Source organism: Bos taurus, chromosome 10 (assembly GCF_002263795.3).
Source record: "Bos taurus isolate L1 Dominette 01449 registration number 42190680 breed Hereford chromosome 10, ARS-UCD2.0, whole genome shotgun sequence".
Lineage (NCBI taxonomy): Eukaryota > Metazoa > Chordata > Mammalia > Artiodactyla > Bovidae > Bos > Bos taurus.
In genome coordinates this window covers 59,461,179-59,477,147 of record NC_037337.1, presented here as the reverse complement: position 1 = coordinate 59,477,147, position 15,969 = coordinate 59,461,179, and positions in this window count along the sequence as shown.

Genomic DNA, 15,969 nt, shown 5'->3' with positions numbered 1-15,969 from the left:
AACACCTAGAAATAGTCTCTCTTTGTCTTAGGTATTACACATTCTAGTCAAAGTGACCCTTTGAACTTGTTTATTCTCTGTTGGTGCTCAAATGTTACATCTTGGCCCATATGACTTTCATAGTGAATGATAGATGGTATGAATTTACCTTGCTTAAGTTTTGGCCCTAGCCAAAGGAAAGAAACTCCAGCAGCTTCCTTTTGCAAGTAGCAACTTATTTTAGCATTTTCCCTCTTCAGACTAAAGCCCTCAGCAGAAACCAGCATTACAGCCTAAGCCTACACGAAAACCTCAGCTTTTAGTCATATGTCTCAAAAGGATATTACATCATTTCTTAGTTTACCCGTCAGAGATATTTCCTGAAACACAGACACCCACTGCTGGATTTTGCCTAAAGGATTTTGGGGGTGACCTGTAACTAGATCTCATTACTTGGCTATCCCATTGCAGGTTTTTTTCTTTCACCTTGATCAGCAGGCCCATGCTTTTCACAGGCAGAGGACAAAAAATCAGTTGTCTCTTTTGGATCCCAAGAAGCTCCTGTAGACAATGTTAGGGTCCTGAAGGAAACCATGGCATACACAAAATGAGTAATTTGAGGAGAGTATGATAAAAGGACTATTTTCAAAAGAACAGAGAGTTGGAGGGGAAACCACAAAGGACTGGACAGTATCACTGTTAGTAGTTGTGAGCAGATAAAAAAGAGTAGTTACAGCAGTGGTTCTCAAACTGTGTATAAATTAATTACCTGCAGGGCTTGTACAACAGATTGCTGGGCCTCACCCTGAATTTTCTGCTGTGGTAGGTTTGGGGTAGGACTGGAGTATTTTTATTTTTCACAGATTCCTGGGTGATGGCAATGCTGCTGCTCTGGGGAGAAAACTGTATGGAGAAGGCAGCTGGACTCCAGCTGTGCCCCCATAGAGAGATGCAGCAAACCTGAGGAGACCCAGCAGGCAGGAGACAGCGGACTCTTTGACCAAACTCAACCAGTAGCCAAAAGGCAAAGGGGCCTATTTACTGATGCAGTTCAGAAAGTTCAGCCTCTAGGACACAGATTAGAGTGGAGAGTGGATCTGGAAAAGTAAGTGGAAAACACCAGCACTTCCACTTGATAGTATCTTCAAGTCCTCACTGTATATTTTCATATTACTTTATGTTTTTATCATGCTTTCCAGTGTACATGAACATTCACATACCTGATATAATGTGTTTCTCACAGTAACTCTACAGGGTAGGTGGGAATGATATTTATGCTCATTACAAATGTGAACACTGAGGCTCAAAATAGTAAAGGCTGCACATCTGATAAGAGCTGGGACTTCAGTACAGGTCTTCTGGATCCCAGTTCATTGCCATCACTTCACACCTCAGACACAAGGGGATCGCAGTGATGTCATTCTCCCCACCTCAGCCCCCAGGAAGTGACTATGTGTCCTTGCTATCCCATGTCAGGTCCCTCATGCTGCATCCTCTTCTGGGAAAGGTGGCTCCCTTCCTGACTGCGGAGCTCAGCTCTTGCTCAAGGGCACATGGTGAATTTAGTCTCCTGCTAAAGTCATTTCTTTGCATTATTCACTGGTTTTTGAACTCTTCAATGGCAGAGTTACTTAAAGTCTTAATTTGGGGGCTTTGAATATGCCAACAAACTGCATCTCTTAGCCCCTCTGTGTTCAGAACCTTATGAGAAACAGACATGTTAGTCAGACACATAGAGATAAAAGTGTCAACTTTAATAGGGGTAAGGCACAGAGGAAGAGCCCCGCAGGTCAGGGCTTACAACCGGACTTCCCAACACTTGCCCCCTAGACCTTCTGAGGAGGCAGGGGTGGCTGCATGTGTGTGCAGGCTCAGGGTTTGAGACATCTTTCGGATGGACAGGCTAGTCCTAGGAGAAGACACAGAAGTGTGCTCATTCCTTCTACACTGGCCCAGTCAGCTGAGTCCCTCCTGCCTTGGGGAGAACTGAAAAGGAACTATCAGGAAGGTTAATGCTCTTCAGAATTTTGAAGAAGTGAAGTTTTTATTTTGTGGAGCTGGGAGAGGGAGAAAATGACCTCCCCTTGCAATAACGCCCTTTGAGGAATATCTTGCTCTTAGAAGTAGGAAGGAGAAGGCAATGGCAACTCGCTCCAGTACTCTTGCCTGGCAAATCCCATGGACGAAGGAGCCTGGTAGGCTGCAGTCCATGGGGTCGCTAGGAGTTGGACATGACTGAGAGACTTCACTTTCACTTTTCACTTTCATGCCTTGGAGAAGGAAATGGCAGCCCACTCCAGTGTTCTTGCCTGGAGAATCCCAGGGACAGGGGAACCTGGTGGGCTGCCGTCTCTGGGGTCACACAGAGTTGGACACGACTGAAGTGACTTAGCAGCAGCAGCAGCAGTAGGAAAAAGTGATGTAATTGATTCCCATATGACCTAGGTACTGTATTTTTAAAGATTCTACTCTCATTAGTATAATAGTACAGGCTCAGGCCTCAACAGTACTATCATCTCTTCAGAATGCTACTTTTCTTTCCTTGATTCATTTCTGATCTCCCGATTATCTTTTACAATGGTCTGGATCAGAGACTGCTTGAAGATTCAAAAAGTTCCCATAGTTTCCTTCTGAGAAGATCCTGCTTATTGAATCTAGAGTTTATCTCTTTTTCTTGTCCAGGATCTGGTAGACTATTGGGAAAAGTCCTCACAAAGATTTCCTGGGAACTCGATTTTTAAAACAAGTATCTGTGGGAAAATATTCTCCAAGTACGAAGGGGCTCTGTTTTTGCCTCTACTTATTTCTCAAGCTCCTCAGGGAAAACAAAGTATTACAGGTCAAATCTTTTTACAAGTAAGCTCCACTGGACTGTCCAAATACATGGTATGGATTAGGATTTTGGTTCATTGACTATGACTTAGGTTAGACATAAACTGTGCTGTGGAGGATTCTTGGTTGAATAAAGATTTTCACTGCAAATGTTATTTGTTGTAGAGGAATTTACCTGGTAAACACAGATCTCTCCAGCTAATGTTTTCAGCAGGCTGTTTCAGACTGGGGAAGAGGAGTGGGAAAACACTGTGGACACAGTCTGCTGGCTAGCAGTCAAGGCAGAGGAAAGAAAACACAGGCAAAGGTTTGTGTGAAATGCGAATCTGAGTCACAGAGGGAGAGGAAGAAAATAGTATGTGTCATTCTGAAAAAGTTCCTCTTAGAGCAGTTTCTTTTGGCTGTAACAGTTGCCTCTCCCCCGGAGAGAGTCAAAGGGCCTCATCTGGCTCTTCCTGCCCCATTTTCAGACTTAAAAGGCAAATCCCCCCTTTCTCCCAAGAAAGAAAATAAAATGAAATTGAGAGTCCTGGTCTCTGAAGAACCTGGGTGTGGTTTTGAATGAAACCAGGAGAGTACCTTCCCTTAGCTGGGAATGCCTGCAGTCAGGACTGGGATGTGCTCCTCTGGTGCCCCCGTTGGGCATGAGAGTGGAACTGGGTACTTTAAGTTTCCTGCTGCTGCTGCTGCTAAGTTACTTCAGTCGTGTAAATCCCCACTATTGAACCAGTACTCTACCTAGAATGTTCAAGACCTTACCTCTCAGTGTGGAGCAGTTCCTGACCAATATTTGGCCGTTACCAAGGCTTCTCTTTTGAAGTTTTTCTCTGGCCACTCCCTATATGCCCTCCTCAATATATTCATTTTTCTAACAAATTCTTTCTTTCCATTTGGCATGCATCTCTGGTAACATGCATCTCTGGGATTGCCTGTTGGCTCAGATGGTAAAGCATCGGCCTGCAATGCAGGAGACCTGGGTTCGATCCCCGGATTGGGAAGATCCCTTGGAGAAGGAAATGGCAACCCACTCCAGTACTCTTGCCTAGAAAATTCCATGAATGGAGGAGTCTGGTGGGCTACAGTCCGTGGGGTCACAAAGAATTGGACACGACTGAGCAACTTCACTTCACTTCACTTCTTCTGGTAACTAAGTCCAAGAAAGATCCTGTCATTTCAGTTCAGTTGCTCAGTTATGTCCGACTCTGCGACCCCACAGACTGTACCATGCCAGGCCACCCTGTCCATCATCAACTCCTGGAGTTTGCTCAAACTCAAGTCCATTGAGTCAGTGATGCCATCTAGTCATCTCATCCTCTGTCGTCCCCTTCTCCTCTTGCCTTCAGTCTTTTCCAGCATCAGGGTCTTTTCCAGTGAGTCAGTTCTTCACATCAGGTGGCCAAAGTATTGGAGTTTCAGCTTCAGCATCAGTCCTTCCAATGAATATTCGGGACTGATTTCCTTTAAAATTGACTGGTTTCCTTTAAGATCGCCTTGCAGTCCAAGTGTCTTCTCCAACACCACAGTTCAAAAGCATCAATTTTTTGGCGCTCAGCTTTCTTTATAGTCCAACTCTCACATCCATACATGACTACTGGAAAAACCATAGCTTTGACTAGATGGACCTTTGTTGGTAATGTCTCTGCCTTTTTTAAAAAATATGCTGTCAAGTTTGGTCATAACTTTTCTTCCAGGGAGCAAGCGTCTTTTAATTTTATGGCTGCAGTCACCATCTGCAGTGATTTGGGGGCCCAAGAAAATAAAGTCTGTCACTGTTTCCATTGTTTCCCCATCTATTTGCCAAGAAGTGATGGGACTGGATGCCATGACCTTAGTTTTCTGAATGTTGAGTTTTAAGCCAACTTTTTCACTCTCCTCTTTCACTTTCATCAAGAGGCTCTTTAGTTTTTCTTTGCTTTCTGCCATAAGGGTGGTGTCATCTGCATATCTGTGGTTATTGATATTTCTCCCAGCAGTCTTGATTCCAGCTTGTGCTTCTTCCAGCCCAGTGTTTCTCATGATGTACTTTGCATATAAGTTAGATAAGCAGGGTGACAATATACAGCCTTGACGTCCTCCTTTCCCAATTTGGAACCAGTCTGTTGTTCCATGTCCGGTTTTAACTGTTGCTTCTTGACCTGCGTATAGATTTCTCAGGAGGCAGGTAAAGTGGTCTGGTATTCCCATCTCTTGAAGAAGTTTCCACAGTTTGTTGTGATATACACAGTCAAAGGCTTTGGCATTATCAATAAAGTAGAAGTAGATGTTTTTCTGGAATTCTCTTGCTTTTTCCATGATCCAACAGATGTTGGCAATTTGATCTCTGGTTCCTCTGCCTTTTCTAAATCCAGCTTGAATATCTGGAAATTCATGGTTCGTGTACTTAATGAAACTGTGCACCATGTTGTGTAGGGCCACCCAAGACGGATGGGTCATGGTGGAGAGTTCTGACAGGTGGAGAGTTCTGACAAAATGTAGTCCACTGGAGAAGGGAATGGCAAACCACTTCAGTATTTTTGCCTTGAGAACCCCATGAATATTATGAAAAGGCAAAAAAGATCCTGTAGCAAACTGTAAATCAATAAATAAATGAGCATTTCTAAAATCCATTTAAATATTTTATAGTTTTATTGTGATGTAATTTACATACTATAAAATTCACCCATTATAAGTGTACAGTCAATGATTTTTAGTAAATTTATAATGCTGTGCAACCACTGTTACAGCCTAGATTTAGAACATTTCCAAAACCCCATAAAGTTCCCTCATGAGTATTTGCAGTCAATTTCATTTCCAGTTTCAGGCAACTACTGATCTGATTTTTGTTGCTGCAGATTTGCATTTTCTGATCATACATAAATGGAATCATACAATATATAGTGTTTTGTAACTGATTTCTTTTACTGAGCATGTTTTTGAGGCTCATCCATGCAGTATGGGCTTCATTTCTTTTTATGTATGAAAAGTAGTCAATTGTATGGATTCATTTTATTTATCTATCATCAGTTTATGGACATTTGGATTGTTTCCAGCTTTTGGCTCTTATGAATAATATTTGCAATTTATCTACCAGACTATTTTGAACTGAGAATAATAAGATCAGATTCTGAAATAGAAAGCTCTTTTTAAAGGTTTAGCTGAAAAGAGAATTGGTAGTGGTTAAGTGACTAATTAGAAGTTTTTTTTAAAAATAATCCAGGACAGAGATGAGATACTAAAGCAAGATGGCAGGGGAAATGGAGCAAGAGGATGTTTTAAGCATGTTATCAGGGGTAAGTGGAGGCAATTTAGCTTGAGTGGGAAAGCAGAATTATTGGTGGGAGCTGACAAGGTCTTTTCAGGGAAAATGCTGCCAAATGTGAAATACAGAGAACAAGGTGATGAAGAAAGCTAAATGGAGTTTAGAAGTTGACGGGGTTGGAGACTGGATGGATGACTAAGAGTCTAGACAGGAGTCTAGCCAAGGATAGCGAGTGAGAAGTGGGCAGTGGGGGTGTGGGGTGCGTGTCCTGGAGTTCCTTTTTCAGGTATCCCCATGCACATTCCCAGGACAGCATGGGGACCTTGGAACAGGAGATCGTGAACAACTGTTGTCTGTCTTCAACAGTCCCATTGACTGAGGGCAGAAATTTTTTGAAAAATGTTAGATGAAGGAATGATTCCCTGGAGATAAATCCTGAAAAGAAGGGGGCTGAATTCTCTGTGGGCATGGGGGTGGAATCCAAGGCTTTCAAAGCAAAAGCTAATGTTCATGTACAAAATGTTTCTGAAGAAACAGATCATAACAGTTGCTTCTATGGAGGGGAAGTTGGTGGCCGGGAATGGGAAGTGAACAAGTCTTGTTTTAGAATAACTTTTTGTACATTATGAATTTTGAATAAAGTGAGCTTAGCATCTGTTCAAAATAAAAATTTTTTAAAAAGAAGCTGAGGAAATATACTGGAGAAAAATATTTTATCACCCTCTCACACATTTGTATATATTTTCAGGTGAGACAGCCCTGCTTAGAAAGTTTGTGGTGGGGCTGCTCATATTCTTGTGGAGAATAAACTAGTTTGCCCACTACTGTCCTAGGACCACCTTACTAAAATGTACTGAGTCACTTCTCTGCCCTATTTTCAGCTCAATGAGAGCCACCTTCCTCCCTGACTGAAAGAAGAGAGAGAGGAAATCCCGTTGTTGAGGGTTTAATTGAATAGGTTCAATCCTGGTGATGGTATGTCATTCTGAGTGAAATTATCTGGGACAGAGGTAGAGATGGGAAAAAGAGAAAGAACAGCCCATATTTACAGAAAAAAATGTATGGTCTTAAATTACAAGCTTAAAAAAGAACATCCACATCCCCTTCATTTCAGGGCAGGACTTGGAGCCAAAGCCTGAGAACAGGAAGCCACGGACAACCTCTTCACCATCAATACTAAGAGAGTACAGGAGAAATGTTCCAGGCAGAGTCTAGATTTAGGGATGTGACTTCAGTTCTACCTCTAAGTTTGTATGATCTTAGACAAGTGGCTTCCACAATCTAAGTATCAGTATCCTTTTCTACAAAATTAGTAATTGGATGTGTAGGTGAACTCCAAATATTCTACAGTTCCCACATCTTATAATTTTAAATCTTACAGAGCCTGCCGTATAGTTCTGCATCTTATCCTAACAGGTATTTCACTTCTGGGCTTTTGACGTATGTTTCTTAGCTCTACTTTCAATTTTTAGCTTTGGGAGGTGGAAGCTAGCAGGAGCATAGTAGGAATTGGTGGATATTCAATGATCTTTATGTTTCAGCAACTACTGTTCATAACCTAATCAACTGGAGATAATTTTGTATTTTTTTTCCCAATTTTTTCTCTCTTCTGAGAACTCTTTTGTCTTTTTCCTTTGTAACCATTCACCTTACTTCTAAATTCTTTTGCTGTTCACTAGCCTATACTCATTTATTGATATTGACTGAATTATGATTGAATTATAAATATAATGATTACTTCAACAAAATGAGTACCTAATAAGTACTACATAGGCAGTTTTCAAACATTTTGGTTTCAGGACCACTCCACATGCTTAGTAATTATTGAAGACCCCTCAAAGCTTTTGCTAATATGGGTTACATATATAGTCTTTTCAGAGAAGGCAATGGCACCCCACTCCAGTACTCTTGCCTGGAGACTCCCATGGACAGAGAAGCCTGGTAGGCTGCAGTCCATGGGGTCGCAAAGAGTCAGACACAACTGAGCCAGTTTACTTTCACACATTGGAGAAGGAAATGGCAACCCACTCCAGTGTTCTTGCCTGGAGAATCCCAGGGACGGGGGAGCCTGATGGGCTGCTGTCTATGGGGTCGCACAGAGTTGGACACTACAGAAGCAACTTAGCAGCAGCAGCATATAGTCTTTTACTGAATTAACAAATTAAAACAGAAAAATTTAAGCTAATAGCTGGTTTTAAAATAGAAACAATAAGGACTTCCCTGGTTATCCAGTGGTTAAGAATCCACCTTGCAATGCAGGGTTTGATCCTTTGGATCCCTGGTTGGGGAACTAAGATCCCAATGCCATGGAGCAAGCTAAGCCCTTACACCACAGAGAGTCCAGGGTCTGCTATGAAAGATCTTGAGTGACACAAGAAGATCCCCCATGCCACAAGTAAGATCTGACACAGTCAAATGAAAAATTAAAATAAAAAAATAGCAACAATAAACATATTACATGTTAGCAACATTAAAAAAAAGCTATATATTCAAAAATGAAAAAAGTGAGAGGAGTGGCTCTGTTTTGCAAATTTGCATATCTGTTTACATCAAGCTGAATATAAGATAGCTGGATAGTCTCATGCCTGGTACTGCATTTAATCCGTCACTTTGGGGTTTGTAGTAGTTTCCTGGGGCTGCTGTAACAAATTACCCGTGCCTCAAAACATACAAAAGAAATGTAATCTCTTTTGGTTTTAACTGAAACATTGGAAAAATACCCTGATGCTGGGAAAGATTGAAGGCAAGAGGAGAAGGGGCAACAGAGTATGAGATGGTTGATGGCATCAGTCACTCAATGGACATGAGTTTGCACAAACTCTGGGAGATAGTGAAGGACAGGGAAGCCTGGTGTGCTGAAGTTCATGGGGTAGCAGAGTCGGACACGACTGAGCGACTAAACAACCACAGTGGTTTTGGAGGCCAGAAGTTCAACATCAGTCTCACCGGACAGAAATCAAGGTGTGTGCCAGGAAGTACTCCCTCTGGAAGCTCTAGAGGAAAAGTCATTTCTTGCCTCTACCAGCCTCTTGTGGCTGCTGGTGCTCCTTAACTCGTGATGACTTGTTCCAATCTCTGCTTCTATCTTTACATCAAATTTTCCTCTTTCATGTGTAGTGGCTAATCTCTCTCTGCCTCTCTCTTATAACATTTATGATGGCACTTAGGGCCTCCTGAGATAAACCAGGATAGTTTAATTTCTTTCTTGTAATACCCTTAATCACATCTGTGCAAGTTTCACTCTGTAAGGTAACATTCACAAAGTCCAAAGATTAGGATATGACCATATCCTTGACAGACAGTATCAGCCTATCACGGGTTGGTATGTTTGAAGTTTATGAAGAAATCCTAGTCTCACATAGATTATGTAGTTCAGGAAAAAAGAAAGTATTTTAATAGCCTTTTCAAATAACTGAGGTATTCTTCTTTGACACCATACCAAAACTCAATAAGCAGTAGTTTCTTAAAGGTTTGTTGCAATATGGAATTTGAAAATATATCAGTGAACTTTTCATATAGGATTACATTAAAATCATTAGTCCATATGCATTTTAGATAAAATGCACTTAAATTGAATGAGACTTAAATTAAAAATTCTTACTGCTTCATTAAAGATATGCTTCTACTGATGGCTGATTCATGTTGAGGTTTGACAGAAAACAGCAAAATTCTATAAAGCCATTATCCCTCAATTAAAAAAAATAAATTAAAAAAAAGATATTCTTCGGTGTAACTGTCTTTTTTTAAAAATGTGAGTATTTGGTGGTGAAGAGTACAGTTGAGAGCCTCTGCCTTGATTTGTGCCAAGGTGCCAGCAGTTTTGTCCGGTGCTAATTTTACACAATTAGTGCAAATATCAGCACAATTGTTCCAGCATAAACTATGAGATTAAAAAAATGGTAAAATGCTTTATTTTAGCATCCCTTTAGTTTAATGCCAGGCATTTATATAAAAGATCTTCAAGGATTAGCTCATACTGACACTTGATAGCTACAAGCAAAGCAATGAGTCTAGCTACATCTATAATTACATAATTTTTATCTATCTTGACAGTATAATTCGGCAGATAGGGTATTAAATTAAAAATCTTTATGTCTGTAACTAAATTTATAAACTGAATCTTTGGAAAACATGATTTCTTTGACAGATTTTTCACCTAGCAAGCATTCATTCAGTAATGTGCAGGCTTTATTAGTCTCTCAGCTATCATATGCCCTTCTCCAGCCAGGCCAATACAATAATTTAACCTGTAAAATGCTTCAGCTGGCTATTCATTTCTAGTTTGAAAAGTGGTAACAAAAAAGCTTTGGCTTTTAAAGAGGTTGTCATTTTGATTTTACTTTTTTATTTATTATTATTATTTTTAAAGTTTTCTCACCTTTCTTGGCAGGCTTTTTTCCTACATTAAAAAAATTATTTTTAACTGGAGGATAATTGCTCCACAAGGCTGTGTTAGTTTCCGTTGCACAACAACGTGAATCAGCCGTAAGTATACACATATCCCCTGCCTCTTGAGCCTCCCTCCCACCACACCGCCCATCTCACCCTAGGTCCTCATGGAGCACCGAGCTGAGGCCTGTGCTCCACAGCAGCTTCTACTGGCTATCCACTTTACACGCGGTAGCTCATATACATCAGCGCCACTCTCCCAGCTCGTCCCACCCTCTCCATCCTCCACTGTGTCCACAGGTCCATTCTTCATGACTGAGTCTCCATTCCTGCCCTGCAAATAGGTTCATTAGTACCATTTTTATAGATTCCACATATATGTGTTAAGATGTGATATTTGTTTTTCTAGAGAGGTTATCGTTTTTAAAATATTCAATTTCCTTTTCTTTAAACTGAGAATGACTGGTCTCAAAATGATGCCTCAGTCTACCTGGCACCATAATAGTGTTTGAAAATATTCTGTTGACTGAGGTAAACCATTAATATCTCTAAAGTCAAGGAAAAGAAATAAGCTTTGGTCACACTTTCCTTTCTTATTTACAGTTCACTTAGATTTTCCCCTTTACCTGAGTCAGAATCCTCTGATACTGATGTATCATCTTTTTTAGCATCTTTACATGTGGGAGATTGAGAAAGCAGATCTTTTAATTTCTCTCTTGTGTGTCAATGAAAGAACCTAAAATTAAAAAAATTACAAATAAAGTTTTGTTTTAGAATAAAATATTAAATTCTAAAAAATAAGCTTTTGATAAAATTTAAATATTAAGAAAAGTTTTCAATAAACTAAAAATATTCTTGCAAAACAAAATGTTTTTCCTTGTGTTTTTGCATAAGCACAGTCACAATTTAGGGATTTCAAAATACCATTTATTGGATGATTAATGAGAAATAACATATAAATAAATGTTGACAAAATTCTTAGAGGAAATGGAAAATGTTATTTGAGCCAACTGAGGATTAAAACCTGGAAGACAGTCTCTCAGAGAGCTCTGAGAACAGTTCTGAAGAGGTACAGGGGGAGGCCGGTAGTATAATATGAGTTTGATGAAGAGGTATGTGCAGTCAAGCACTCATCTTGGTAGAAGGTTACCACTGTTTGTGAGGAACAAATATATTAGTTAATGGGTTTAGTGCTTTTCTAAGTATTGTTGTTGTTGTTCAGTTGTTCAGTTGTGTCCGACTCTTTGCCACCCCAGGGACTGCAGCACACCAGGCTTTCCTGTCCTTCACACAGCTCCCGGAGCTTGCTCAAACTCACGTCCTTTGAGTTTGTGATGTCATTCAACCATCTCATCCTCTGATGTCCCCTTCTCCTCCTGCCTTCAATCTTTCCCAGCATTAGGGTCTTTTCCAATGATTCATCTCTTCGCATGAGGAGGTCAAAGTATTGGAGTTTCAGCTTCAGCATCAGTCCTTCCAATGAATATTCAGGATTCATTTTCTTTAGGATTGACTGGTTTGATCTCCTTGCTGTCCAAGGGACTCTCAAGAGTATTCTCCAGCAGCACAGTTCAAAGGCATCGACCGTTCAGTGCTCAGTCTTTTTCATTGTTCAGCTCTCACATCCATACATGACTACTGGAAAAACCATAGCTTCAATTATAGGGACTGTTGTAGGCAAAGTAATGTCTTTGAGTTTTAATATGCTGTCTAGGTTTGTCATTGCTTTTCTTCCAAGGAGCAAGTGTCTTTTAATTTCATGGTTGTAGTCACCATCTGCAGTGATTTTGGAGCCCAAAAAATAAAGTCTGTCACTCTTTCCATTGTTTCCCCATCTATTTGCCATGAAGTGATGGGTCTGGATGCCATGATCTTATTTTTTTTAAGCCAGCTTTCTCACTCTCCTCTTGCACCTTCATCAAGAGGCTCCTTAGTTCCTCTTCACTTTCTGCTAAAAGGGTGGTGTCATTTGCATATCTGAGGTTATTGATATTTCTCCCTGCAATCTTGATTCCAGCTTGTGCTTCATTCAGCCCAGCAGCTCGCATGATGTACTCTGCATAGAAGTTAAATAAGCAGGGTGACAATATATAGTCTTGACATACCCCTTTCCCAATTTTCTTACATTTAAGTATAAGAAGATGTAAGAAACTAGGTTCGTAAACTTTTTTCCTACAAATATTTATCCGAGAGCCAGTTTTGTCACATTTCCAGAGCACAGAGCGCCTCATCCTGATCTTTGCCTTGAATTCCTTTCAGGGTATATTTTAGGTCAGCAACTGCCATGGCTAATGACCTGATTTTTGAAGAATTGGATGGTGAGCAACATTTTTTATTTTACAATATCTTCCTTTGGTCTTAATTTTGACTAAAGTTTGGGAGTAATTTTGTGATCAATTTTTTCCATGGTGCTAATTGCCAACATCCACTGGATCATGGAAAAAGCAAGAGAGTTCCAGAAAAACATCTATTTCTGCTTTATTGACTATGCCAAAGCCTTTGACTGTGTGGATCACAATAAACTGTGGAAAATTCTGAAAGAGATGGGAAGACCAGACCACCTGACCTGCCTCTTGAGAAACCTGTTTGCAGGTTAGGAAGCAACAGTTAGAACTGGACATGGAACAACAGACTGGTTCCAAATAGGAAAAGGAGTACATCAAAGCTGTATATTGTCACCCTGCTTATTTAACATCCCATGGACAGAGGAGCCTGGTGGGCTGCCGTCTATGGAGTCGCACAGAGTCGGACACGACTGAAGCGACTTCGCAGCAGCAGAGTACATCATGAGAAACGCTGGACTGGAAGAAACACAAGCTAGAATCAAGACTGCCGGGAGAAATATCAATAACCTCAGATATGCAGATGACACCACCCTTATGGCAGAAAGTGAAAAGGAACTAAAAAGCCTCTTGATGAAAGTGAAAGAGGAGAGTGAAAAAGTTGGCTTAAAGCTCAACAGTCAGAAAATGAAGATCATGGCATCTGATCCCATCACTTCATGGGAAACAGATGGGAAACAGTGGAAACAGTGTCAGACTTTATTTTTTTGGGCTCCAAAATCACTGCAGATGGTGACTGCAGCCATGAAATTAAAAGATGCTTACTCCTTGGAAGGAAAGTTATGACCAACCTAGATAGCATATTAAAAAGCAGAGACATTACTTTGCCAACAAAGGTCCTTCTAGTCAAGGCTATGGTTTTTCCTGTGGTCATGTATGGACTGTGAAGAAAGCTGAGCACCGAAGAATTGATGCTTTTGAACTGTGGTGTTGGAGAAGACTCTTGAGAGTCCCTTGGACTGCAAGGAGATCCAACCAGTCCATTCTGAAGGAGATAAGCCCTGGGATTTCTTTGGAGGGAATGATGCTGAAGCTGAAACTCCAGTACTTTGGCCACCTCATGCAAAGAGTTGACTCATTGGAAAAGACTCTGATGCTGGGAGGGATTGGGTGCAGGAGGAGAAGGGGACGACAGAGGATGAGATGGCTGGATGGCATCACTGACTTGATGGACGTGAATCTGAGTGAACTCCAGGAGTTGGTGATGGACAGGGAGGCCTGGAGTGCTGCAATTCATGGGGTCTCGAAGAGTCGGACACGACTGAGTGACTGAACTGAACTGAACTGAACTGAGGAATGCTCATCCCCAGGTCAGGCACAGATTCCATTGATAGCCTCTCACTGTGTGCTATTGCTGGACTAGGCATTGTTAACAGTAACCAAAAGCCTCTGGACTGCCTGTCTTATTAGTTTGTTATAGTTCAGGAACCCTCTTGTTGCTTCTTCGTATATCTAGAATTACACTACTAAGATGATTGATCTTATAGGACTACATATTTGACCAATTGTTTTAAACAACGTAATCATCATTCAAAAAACAAAGATAATGGCATCCGGTCCCATCACTTCATGGCAAATAGATGGTGGAAAAAAAAAAATGGAAACAGTGACAGGTTTTATTTTCTTGGGCTCCAAAATTACTGCAGATGATGACTGCAGTCATGAAATTAAATGACGCTCGCTCCCTGGAAGAAAAGCTATGACCAACCTAGATAGCATATTAAAAAGCAGAGACATTACTTTGCCTACAAAGGTCCATATAGTCAAAGCTATGGTTTTTCCAGTAGTCATGTATGGATGTGAGAGTTGGACCATAAAGAAAGCTGAGGGCCAAAGAATTGGTGCTTTTGACCATGGTTTTGGAGAAGACTCTTGAGAGTCCCTTGGACAGCAAGGAGGTCAAACCAGTCAATCAAAGGAAATCAGTCCTGAATATTCATTGGAGGCACTGATGCTGAGGCTGAAGCTCCAATACTTTGGCCACTGGATGCAAAGAGTCAACTCACTGGAAAAGATCCTGATGCTGGGAAAGACTGAGGGCAAGGGAAGGGTATAACAGAGGACAAGATGGTTGGATGCCATCACCGACTCAATGGACATGAGTTTGAGCAAGCTCTGGGAGATAGTGAGGGACAAGGAAGCCTGGCATGCTGTAGTCTACGGGGTTGCAAAGAGTTGGACCTGACTGAGCGAGTGAACAATAACGGTTATCATGAATTTTTTCTGAGGCATGGCCACACAGTTGATAATGCAAAAAATCAATGAGAATACAATTAATATAGTTAGTAACATTCTGAATAAATATTTAAGCTAAGAAATTCTACTAGGTGTGACCCAGAATCTCCCCTGGTCATCTCACCAGTCTGTTTTACACCATTGGCTATTTGTAAGGGAAATGATACACTGGCATTGTATATAAAGTTCACTAAAGTTGTCTACAGGTACAAGGTGAATGGTGGAGCATTGTGACCCCTTACAAGATTGAGAAAGAAGCTTATCTTCTAAGAGTTAGATAACTAGTGCCAAAAAAAAAAAAAGAAAAGAAAAATTGATGTTTATGGTGGAGTAGGTATTTCTGCCATTGGGGAAGTCTCGTTAATGCATAATGCAGTTGCACAATGCACATTAGAGGGGAGGGACCGACCCAAATAGGCACAGAATAATTTTATGTCTAAATTTCTCTTGTCTTGCCTTAAAATATGAATTTTTTATTGCATCACGAAGATAGCTTATAAGAACCCACTAGAAGTACTAGAAGTACTGAGGATAAAACGAGCTAATCTCTGAAAATACACTGATCTACCAACATATCCTAAACCGTAGCTGAATCTATAAAATACAAGAGGAGTATTCAAACACGTATTTCCCCAGCCAGCAGAGGCTGTAAATCATCTACCCTCTTGAAAAAGTCTCTATACACTCTGGAGAGGATAAGCATGAAAACAGCAAATAACATTAAAGTAATGTTGTGACTATTGTTTTGACTTCCTGGATCCTCTCTCAGAGACTCTCAGAAGTCATCAGACCCCATTCTAAAAACCACTGTACTAGATTCTGTTCCAGACCGAGGTTGGGTTAACAGCAATGAATAAGACATCCTCAGTACAGGGAGAAAAATATTGATGTAGTGGCAACTGTCATCCGTTTTAAAACAGAAAATAACAGAACATTGCGAGACGACAGGTCGGG